This window comes from Balaenoptera musculus, chromosome 12 (assembly GCF_009873245.2).
Source record: "Balaenoptera musculus isolate JJ_BM4_2016_0621 chromosome 12, mBalMus1.pri.v3, whole genome shotgun sequence".
NCBI classification, from domain to species: Eukaryota; Metazoa; Chordata; class Mammalia; order Artiodactyla; family Balaenopteridae; genus Balaenoptera; species Balaenoptera musculus.
Window position 1 is genome coordinate 62,560,257 of NC_045796.1, and position 9,116 is coordinate 62,569,372.

At 34.9% G+C, this 9,116-nt stretch overlaps 1 non-coding gene across 1 annotated transcript; it reads left to right on the plus strand.

Moving 5' to 3' along the window:
* Positions 1-7,379: 7,379 nt before the first annotated feature.
* Positions 7,380-7,486, plus strand: LOC118905556. Its single transcript, XR_005022262.1, has one exon. It is a non-coding gene; the product is annotated as a U6 spliceosomal RNA (small nuclear RNA).
* The last annotated feature ends 1,630 nt before the right edge of the window (positions 7,487-9,116 follow it).

A 9,116-nucleotide genomic window follows, 5' to 3' on the forward strand; every position in this document is an offset into this window, starting at 1 on the left:
TGGCGCTTTATTATACTTCTTATTTCTAATTATTAAACACTAAACACCAGTTATAAACACATCCTTTGAAAACTAACCTTGGAAAAATAAATCTATTAAATATTTACTATAATGAAGAGCATTTCTGGGTACTACAGTTTCCATTGGTTAAAAAAGGAAAGGAAAACAAACAATCTCTTTGGTCTCTGTGGATACTTTACAGTTAGGCAATGGGGCACTTTCCTCTGGAGGTTTGTAATTCATTTTAGTGAAAGTCTACCTCTGGTTGACAGGATATTTTCAATGTGCAGATAAATGACTGACAAAACATTAAGCCCCATTGAACATAGTTAAGTATTCTTGCTATCTGAGTCCTGGTTTGACATAAGCAGAGAATGATTTTATTTGAGCCACACTTAGAATTCATGACAGGTTCACTTTCAAACACCACCACTCTGATGGCATTGCTGTCTTTACACAATGCTTCAATTCCATTTTTAGAGGATACAATACCTGTCTGTGTTTGACAACTAAAGCTAAAGTTTTAATAACTCCAAAGGTGTGCCATCGCTGGAAAAGAACTGATGAAATGCTTAAAAGAATTATTTGAAAGGTGCATTATTACTTTCATATCAAAACACATTTAAATAAAAAGGAGACAATTTCATTACTGTCAGGAAGCACATTTTCAACTATACATTTCTATAGCAACATCTCTATATATAACAACACTTCACTGTTTAATTTGAGATATAGACTACACGAGGAACATGTTTCATTGGCTTATTCTGTAGGCAATTCCTAAACTTTCTTAGGAGTGATATCAACATACAGACACTGATAAAGAAACGCAACATGACAGTTTGTTGGGTGGAGGAGAAAGAATTGTGATTCAAAAATAGTAATGTTCTGATTTACTACTAAGGAATAAATCTGTTATTTAAAGTCCTCCTCAAGGATGTTCACTCATAAATGGTTTCTCCAGATCACTTGGGCTACTTGGCTGTCAGCATCTCTCTAATCCTCAAAATCCACCTTCCACTCTTGAAGATCACAATGTCTTTATGAACATTTTTGTGACTTCCTAGAGGGCATATGCTTTCTTTTTGTTCTCTAGTTCTGGTTGCTGCTTTTGTTCTTTTTAAAAGTTGTTTTTCCATTTTTGTTGTGTGGTCCCTGGTTCACACCATGTTGATCTAAATGTGAAACTCAATACCTTTTCTTAAATTTTGCCAAACAAACCACTCACACAAAGGCATTTGAGTAGATGGATTTGGCAAAGGTTTGAAAAGATGAAGGAACATGGCAGCAATACAAACAATTACAAAATCAAAGTAAGATATTCCTAGTTTTAAAAGTCTCTTGGCTATTTCAGTAATGAGGCACCATCTATCTGTCACATTACTTCACCTTCTCTTTTCCTCCATCATTCTTTTCCACTGTTCCAATTTCCCTGCCTTCTTCTTGACCACTCCTTACCCCAGACCCACTTTAGCTCTCTCATCTACAGCCTCATTCCAGCTGAACCTCAGGTCCCACCTTCTCCCTAAATGGTTCCTTAAGCTCTGTTTTTAAACAAAGGCACATCCCTTATTAGGAAGAATTTTAGTAATAGCTCTTCGGACACTTACCCCATCATACTTGGATATCACAAGAGTTTCATCTAATGTCAGTGTGATCATCAGTGTTTTTGGCTTGATAGTCATAAAGTCATTGGCAGCTTGGCTCAAATTCTAGATTGTCTAGTTATTACCAGTGCCATTTCTGATCTGTTTTAAATGGAAACATAACCTTCCTCATAGTATGATTTTGCAAATTAACAAGTAAGTGCTCGATACACGCCAAGTTCCTTTCCATCCTTCCTCTAAACATTTCATGGGTTTGAAATCTGATGAGCAGAAAGTTATTTCCTCTCAGCCTATACCAGCTTCTGATGGCTTCTACAATGTTGATCACAGTCTTCCTGTGTACACTGTCATACGTGGCAGGGGCAAGCTTTCTACTTATTCTTTCCATTCCCAAACTTTATTTTGCCACTCTTTCTTGCATTTGGCTGGGATTGAATACCTTACCTGCCTTATATGGAATTACTTATCGGTTGTTGTTTCTTTCTTAGCACTAGCATACTATCAGATTTTGTAGGCATCTGAGGAGTTGGGCTATATTGCTGGGATGGCAGGTGGTGTGTCATTGACTGATGCTAGGATAGGCCAGGCAAGCCTTAAGTTGCCCCTGTGGACATTGAAGGATGTAGCTTCCTGACTGCTCTGGCTGTTGCTGTTCTGCCTCACCTTATGCTTTCTTGAGTTCACTCCTTCCCTGTTCCCAGCTTGTATGTCTACAGTAGTCTTTCCTGTCATAGGTTTGCTAACTGTAATCACTAATTAAATGTTGTCATGAGTTTCCTTTTTATTCACTCTTTTACCTGTATCTCATGATGTCATAAAGTCCTGTAACAAAATAATACAGTAAAATTAGGATGTGTATGAGTACAATCTCAAAATCTATTAGAGCTCTAGGAATTTGCTGGCAGGTATTTACTGTACATGTAGAGTAATTAAACAGAAGATATTAGCACTGTGGAAACCACATAGCTGGAGTAAGAAAAAGATGAAGTCCGAAGTTATAGGCTGTCACTTTGGTTTTTAGAGGCTTGTATTGGGAGGGGAAAGCTTTAGTGAATGGAAAAGGTTACTGTTCAATTAGCTTACAGATTTAGCAGATTTAGGGAAATTTAATTTCCCAGATTTTAATACAATTTAAATAGTTGATTGATGAATACCTTTAGCTATGTCACACTAAAATCTCAAACCTATTATATCCAATTTTCTTAAGAAAATTAAATACAGAATAAGACAAATCTATAATTCAAATGAAAGGGACTTCATAAACTCTTAAATACGTCTATGAACCTAAAAGTCTATATATATGGATCTAATAAATTATGTTTTCCTTGGCTTTAAATATTGTTTGAAACAAAAATTATACATGCTTTACATTAATATAAGTATAAGCAACTCAAATCGTCTTAAAATATTTTTTGAAAGTAAGTCTAATACTATAACAGTCAAAATTGAATTTAGAAACTACAACTACTCTATTTTACACAGAAACCTACTGAATATAAGGAAAATCCTCGAAAGAGCTGAGAAGCAGGGCATAGCTAGAATTACTGAGTTTGAAAACAAACCACAAAATCTGCTGTGCAAGGACCAGAAAGTTCCTATGTCCACAGGCACTTCAGCTGCTCCAACTTTGTCTCAACATCCATGAAACTGATGACTAGACTCTGAATGTCAAGTTCAGCTGCCACATCTCCTTTCTGCCCTTCTGTTTCCACAATACCACTTGTCAGGTGGATACAGTGGCAGAGGGTGTCCTCTGCTTTTCTTCTACCTTACAAGTCTCCTGAGATTGTATCTTACTGGCAGAAATTATTTCATATACAGAGTCTTAGGTGCCAGGAAGTGTGAGTGCTGTGATTTTTATTTCCTGGCTCTTGGGAGGCACATGGAAAGGGAGACCCAAAAGCTAAAGGGGTGAGAATTCAAACTTGTAAACAAACCTAGATTGAAAGTATCTTTTTATTGCCTGATGCAGAGAAATAATTTCACCAGTAGTGGAACTAAATTTCTGTTATAATGAAATATTTTACAACATGGTTTTGCTGAATATTGTTCCTTCTATGTGTGCTGAGATAGGTATTCTCTTTAGGAAAGTCAGATTTAACTCTTGAAAATTACTCTTTTCCTATTGAGATAATAGACTTCTTGAAAATCCTCTTCATCGTGTTATAATCGTGATGTACATGTTATCCTGGCAAGTTGAGACTGGATTTTAAGTCATAGTAGTATCAGATATTGGCGTAAGTAATAATTGCCCTTTTAGCAATTGGATTTGATGTTCTACTAAAATTACTGATCGCTTTTAGGTTTATGTTTTTTGTTTTTTACCATTTATTTATTTATTTATTTACACCTCTACTGGGCTTTAAGCACCTTCAGGACAAAACCATCATTCTGTATTTTTACAGCATCCAGCAGAAGTGCTGTGTATGTTGCAGATCACTGCTTTTCAAATCTTTTTAAAAACTTACTCCATTTTTCCTCAACGTTTTATTCTTTCCTTGAATGCTATTTAAAATTTCAAAATAAACCGACTATCACTGAAATCTGATAAAAATGGTAATTTCAGAAGAGAAACAGTTTGATTTTAAAGGCTATGAATCTCTTCTTTTATATAATTTTATTGGAGTATAGTTGATTTTTTAAAAATGTTTATTTTATTGAAGTATAGTTGATTTACAATGTTGTATTACTTTCTGATGTACAACAAAGTGATTCAGTTATATATATATATATTATTTTCCACATTCTTTTCCATTATGGTTTATTACAGTTTATTGAATATAGTTGCCTTGCTATACAGTAGGACCTTGTTGTTTATCCATCCTACATATAATAGTTTGCTTCTGCTATTCCCAAACTCCCAATCCATCCCTCCCCCACATCCCCTCTCCCTTGGCAACCACAAGTCTGTTCTCTATGTCTGTGAGTCTGTTTCTGTTTCCTAGGTAAGTTCATTTGTGTCATATTTTAGATCCCACATATAAGCGATATATGATATTCATCTTTCTCTGACTTACTTTGCTTAGTATGATAATCTCTAGGTCCGTCCATGTAGCTGCAAATGGCATTATTTCATTCTTTTTTTATAGCTGGGTAATATTCCATTGCACATATATACCACATCTTCTTTATCCATTCATCCACTGATGGACATTTAGGTTGTTTCCATGTCTTGGCTATTGTAAATAATGCTGCTATGAACATTGGGGTGCATGTATCTTTTCGAATTAGAGTTTTGTCTGGATATATGCCAAGATTATTGGGATTGCTGGATCATATGGCAATTCTATTTTTAGTTTTTTAAGGAATCTCCATGCTGTTTCCAGTATGCAGTGGCTGAACCAATTTATATTCCCACCAAGAGTGTAGGAAGGTTCCCTTTTCTCCACACCCTCTCCAACATTTGTTATTTGTAGACTTTTTAATGACAGCCATTCTGACCAGTGTGAGGTGGTACCTCATTGTAGTTTTGATTTGCATTTCTCTGATAGTTAGCAATGTTGAGCATCTTTTCATGTGCCTCCTGGCCATCTGTATGTCTTTCTTTGGAGAAATGTCTATTTAGGTCTTCTGCCCATTTTTTGAATGGGTTGTTTGTTTTTTTTGTTGAGTTGTATGAGTTGTTTGTATATTTTGGAAATTAATTCCTTGTCAGTCGCATTGTTTGCAAATATTTCCTCCCGGTCCATAGGTTGTCTTTTTGTTTTGTTTATGGTTTCCTTTGCTGTGCAGAAGCTTGTAAGTTTGGTTAGGTCCCATTTGTTTATTTTTGCTTTTATTCTATTGCCTTGGGAGACTGACCCGAGAAAACACTGGTACAATTTATGTCAGAGAATGTTTTGCCTATGTTCTCTTCTAGGAGTTGTATGGTGTCATGTCTTATATTTAAGTCTTTAAGCCATTCTGTGGCTTGTAGATGCATCACTTCAATCTTCCATCTTCACATGGCATTCTCTGTGTGTGTCTTAACATCATCTTCCCTCTGTGTGTGTCTCTGTGTCCTTTCCCCTTTTTAAATAAGTACGCCCATTATATTAGATTAGGGCCCACTCTTATGACCTCATTTTAAATTGATTACTGCTGTAAAGACCCTATTTTCAAATAAGGTCACATTCTGAAACACGAGGGGTTAGGACCTGAACCTATCTTTTAAGGGGGCCAATTCAATTTATAACAATATCTATCTGTATTTCTATTAGGCTAAACATGATTTCATACTTACATCTCCAACTCTAATTCACTATCATGTGGATAATGATAACCTCCTCTTGCTAGTCTGTCACCTCTCAATCCAACAATGAGAAAGCAGACTTCCACCTTCCACCACCCATCTATGTAACTTCAATTCCAATGTGCAAATATGGTGATTTCAGAATTGTTACCCCTCACCCCCATGAGAAACAACTTTATCAACTAGAGTACAATGCTTGGCTCTTCCTCTTCTTATAAGGACACCAGTCATATTGCATTAGAGACCCACTCTGATAGCTTCTTTTAACTTAATCATCTCTTTAAAGACCTTATCTCCAAATACAGTTAAATTCTGAGGTAATAGGGGTTAAGATTTCAAATATGGATTCTGGGGGAATCACAATTCTGCTCAAGCACTCCTTCAACTATTCAACCCTCCTCCCACATCCCCACCCCTGCCAATGACTGAACTGTCTACCATCTCTTTACTTTTGGCCTTTCCAGAATGTCATATAAGTGGATTCTTGTATTAGCAGCCTTTCAGACTGGCTTCTTTCACTTAGCAGCATGCATTTATGATTCATTCGTGTCTTCACACAGCTTGATAGCTCATTCTTTCTATTACTGAATAGTATTCCATTTTATGTCTGTACCATAGTTTGTTAATCCATTCACTTACAGTTTTAGGCAATTATGAACAAAGCTGCTATAAAGTTTGGGTGCAGGGTTTTGTGTGGACATACAATTTCAAATCATTTTAGCAAATACCTAGCATCATGATTGGTAGATTTTATGTTAAAACTGTATTTAGACTGTAAGAAACTGCTAAACTGTTTTTAAAGTGGCTGCACCATTTTGTATTCCCACCAGCAATGTATGAGAATTTCTACTGCTCCTCATCCTCGCCAGGAATTGGCATTGTCAACTTTTTGGGTATCAAGCATTCCAATAGATGTGTAATTCTCTCTCACTGCTGTTTTAATTTGCATTTGATTAAAGACATATGATGTTGAGCAAATTAAAACAACAAAGAGAGTTCCAGTTTCTCTGCCAGCAACTGTTACTGTCAGTTATGGGGATATTAGTTATTCTAATAGGTGTGTAGTGGTTTCTTAGTGCCCAAGGGCAAGTGATTGGTATATCTTCTTCAGTGAGGTGTCTTCAGATCTTTAGCACATTTAAGAAATTTTGTTTGTTTTCTTAGGGTTGAGATTTACACATCCTTTGTATATTTTGGATAAAAGTCCTTTATCAGATATATGTTATGCAAATATTTTCTAACAGGTTTGATTTGCTAATATGTTTGCTGTGGATTACAATGGCAAATGTACATACAACATGAGATTCTCTGTATTATCTGAGCCAAAGAAATTTTTGAAAGTGCAAATTTCTTAGAGAAGATGTTGGCTAGAGAGCCATTAGAATTGGAGAATTATAGAAAATGTGATTTCATTTTACATCACTGACTGCAAAACCTGTAGACTTGATTTCATCCTCTTTCAATCTAACGACGTTGGTATAATTTTTGTCATTTCTCAGTTTAGGAAGCTGACCATTCACAGTTTAAAAACGAGGCAAGTAGTGCTCACTTCGGCAACACATATACTGAAATTGGAACAATACAGAGAAGATTAGCATGGCCCCTGTGCAAGAATGACACGCAAATTCGTGAAAGTGTTCCATATTTTAGTATCGATACCAAGGGGGAAGGGGGGGTGGCATGAATTGGGAGATTGTGATTGACATATATACATGACTGATACTATGTATGAAATAGATAACTAATGAGAACCTACTGTATAGCACAGAGAACTCTACTCGATGCTCTGTGGTGACCTAAATGGGAAGGAAATCCAAATAAGAGGGTATATATGTGTATGTGTAGCTGATTCACTTTGCTGTACAGCAGAAATTAACACAACGTTGTAAAGCAACTATACTCTAATAAAAATTAATTTTAAAAAAATAAATAAATTAAAAGGAGGTAAGTAAATTCCTTAGGATCACCCAACTAAGTGGTGAAGCTCTGTTTCATGTCCAGTTTTTTATGCCTTAAAAGTCCATGGTTTTCTGACCACAAACAGACAGTCTTGCTAAGAGTAGGAGAGATGGAAAGTTGACATATTAAAAGCCATAAAGCAAATCACTAGTAAAGTTTCGAAAGAAAATATTTTTGTTAACGATATCTGTATTAAAACCATCCGTCTAACATACATAGTCAAGATTACATATGTATGTATGTGTGTGTATACAAATATCTATTTTTCAATACTCAGCATATAAAATATTGAAAAATATATACAATATATAATATAATTTTATATTAATTTGTATTAATTATATTAATATGTAATATTAATATATATGCCGAGTACTGAAAATAAACTTCCTAAGCCATGTTCTAGTGAAGAAAGTTGGGGTTGGCACATGCTCATTTACTGGGAGAAATTGATAGTCTGTATAACTCAATACTATGTTTCTTTTAAAACTATGAAAAAGTGTTTTGTTTCCCTGAACCTCAAACTCATTTTCTTGGACACACTGTTCTCTTATTCAGCAGTGTCTTTTGTGAAAATTATCAATGCAACACTATTAATCATTTAGCAGCTGGTATAAGAAAGAGCTCTTCGGAGATTTGGGTTGATGTACAATTCAGAAATAATAATTTGCTCACTGTGCTGCATGAGATGCCTGACACTTCATTCAATGAACCAGAGACACAGCTTACATTTTTTTGCCCTTCTGGTTTCTGAAATTGGAATGTTTAGTGCATGTTTCTTTAATAGACCTTATCATATATATAATTTAGTTCTATGAGACTAATATGTAGATTCTTTTGATGAAAGATTAAAAGTAAAATAAAGGATATGTTATCTTTCAATTCTCTTGAGGTGGTTCATTTTTATCAATTAATAATGCAAAACTGCAGGGAAATGTTCAACTGAGTTTTGCAAAAGGTATTAGGCATTTAAAAAATTTCCCTATAAACTAGAAAGTTTCAGAATGTGTAAGATGTTACCTATGATGACTGTGAATTTATGAATATGGAATGGGCTAATTAAATTTTAATATCATGTGGTGCTATGTTTATTGTGTGGTCAAAGCTTACAAGCTAACTGAGACATTTAATACAACAATAAGACTCTATAATCTGGTAAAAGATGTGCTTTTTAAGAGTTAGTTAAATCACTAATGCTTATATTTAGAAAAAAATGAGTTTACATAAGAAAAAAAACTTGGCAAATGTGGATGGTATTCATTTAAGCAGAGGATGAACATTTGAGGTAATCTGTAATTTCATATTAATTGCCCCAAATA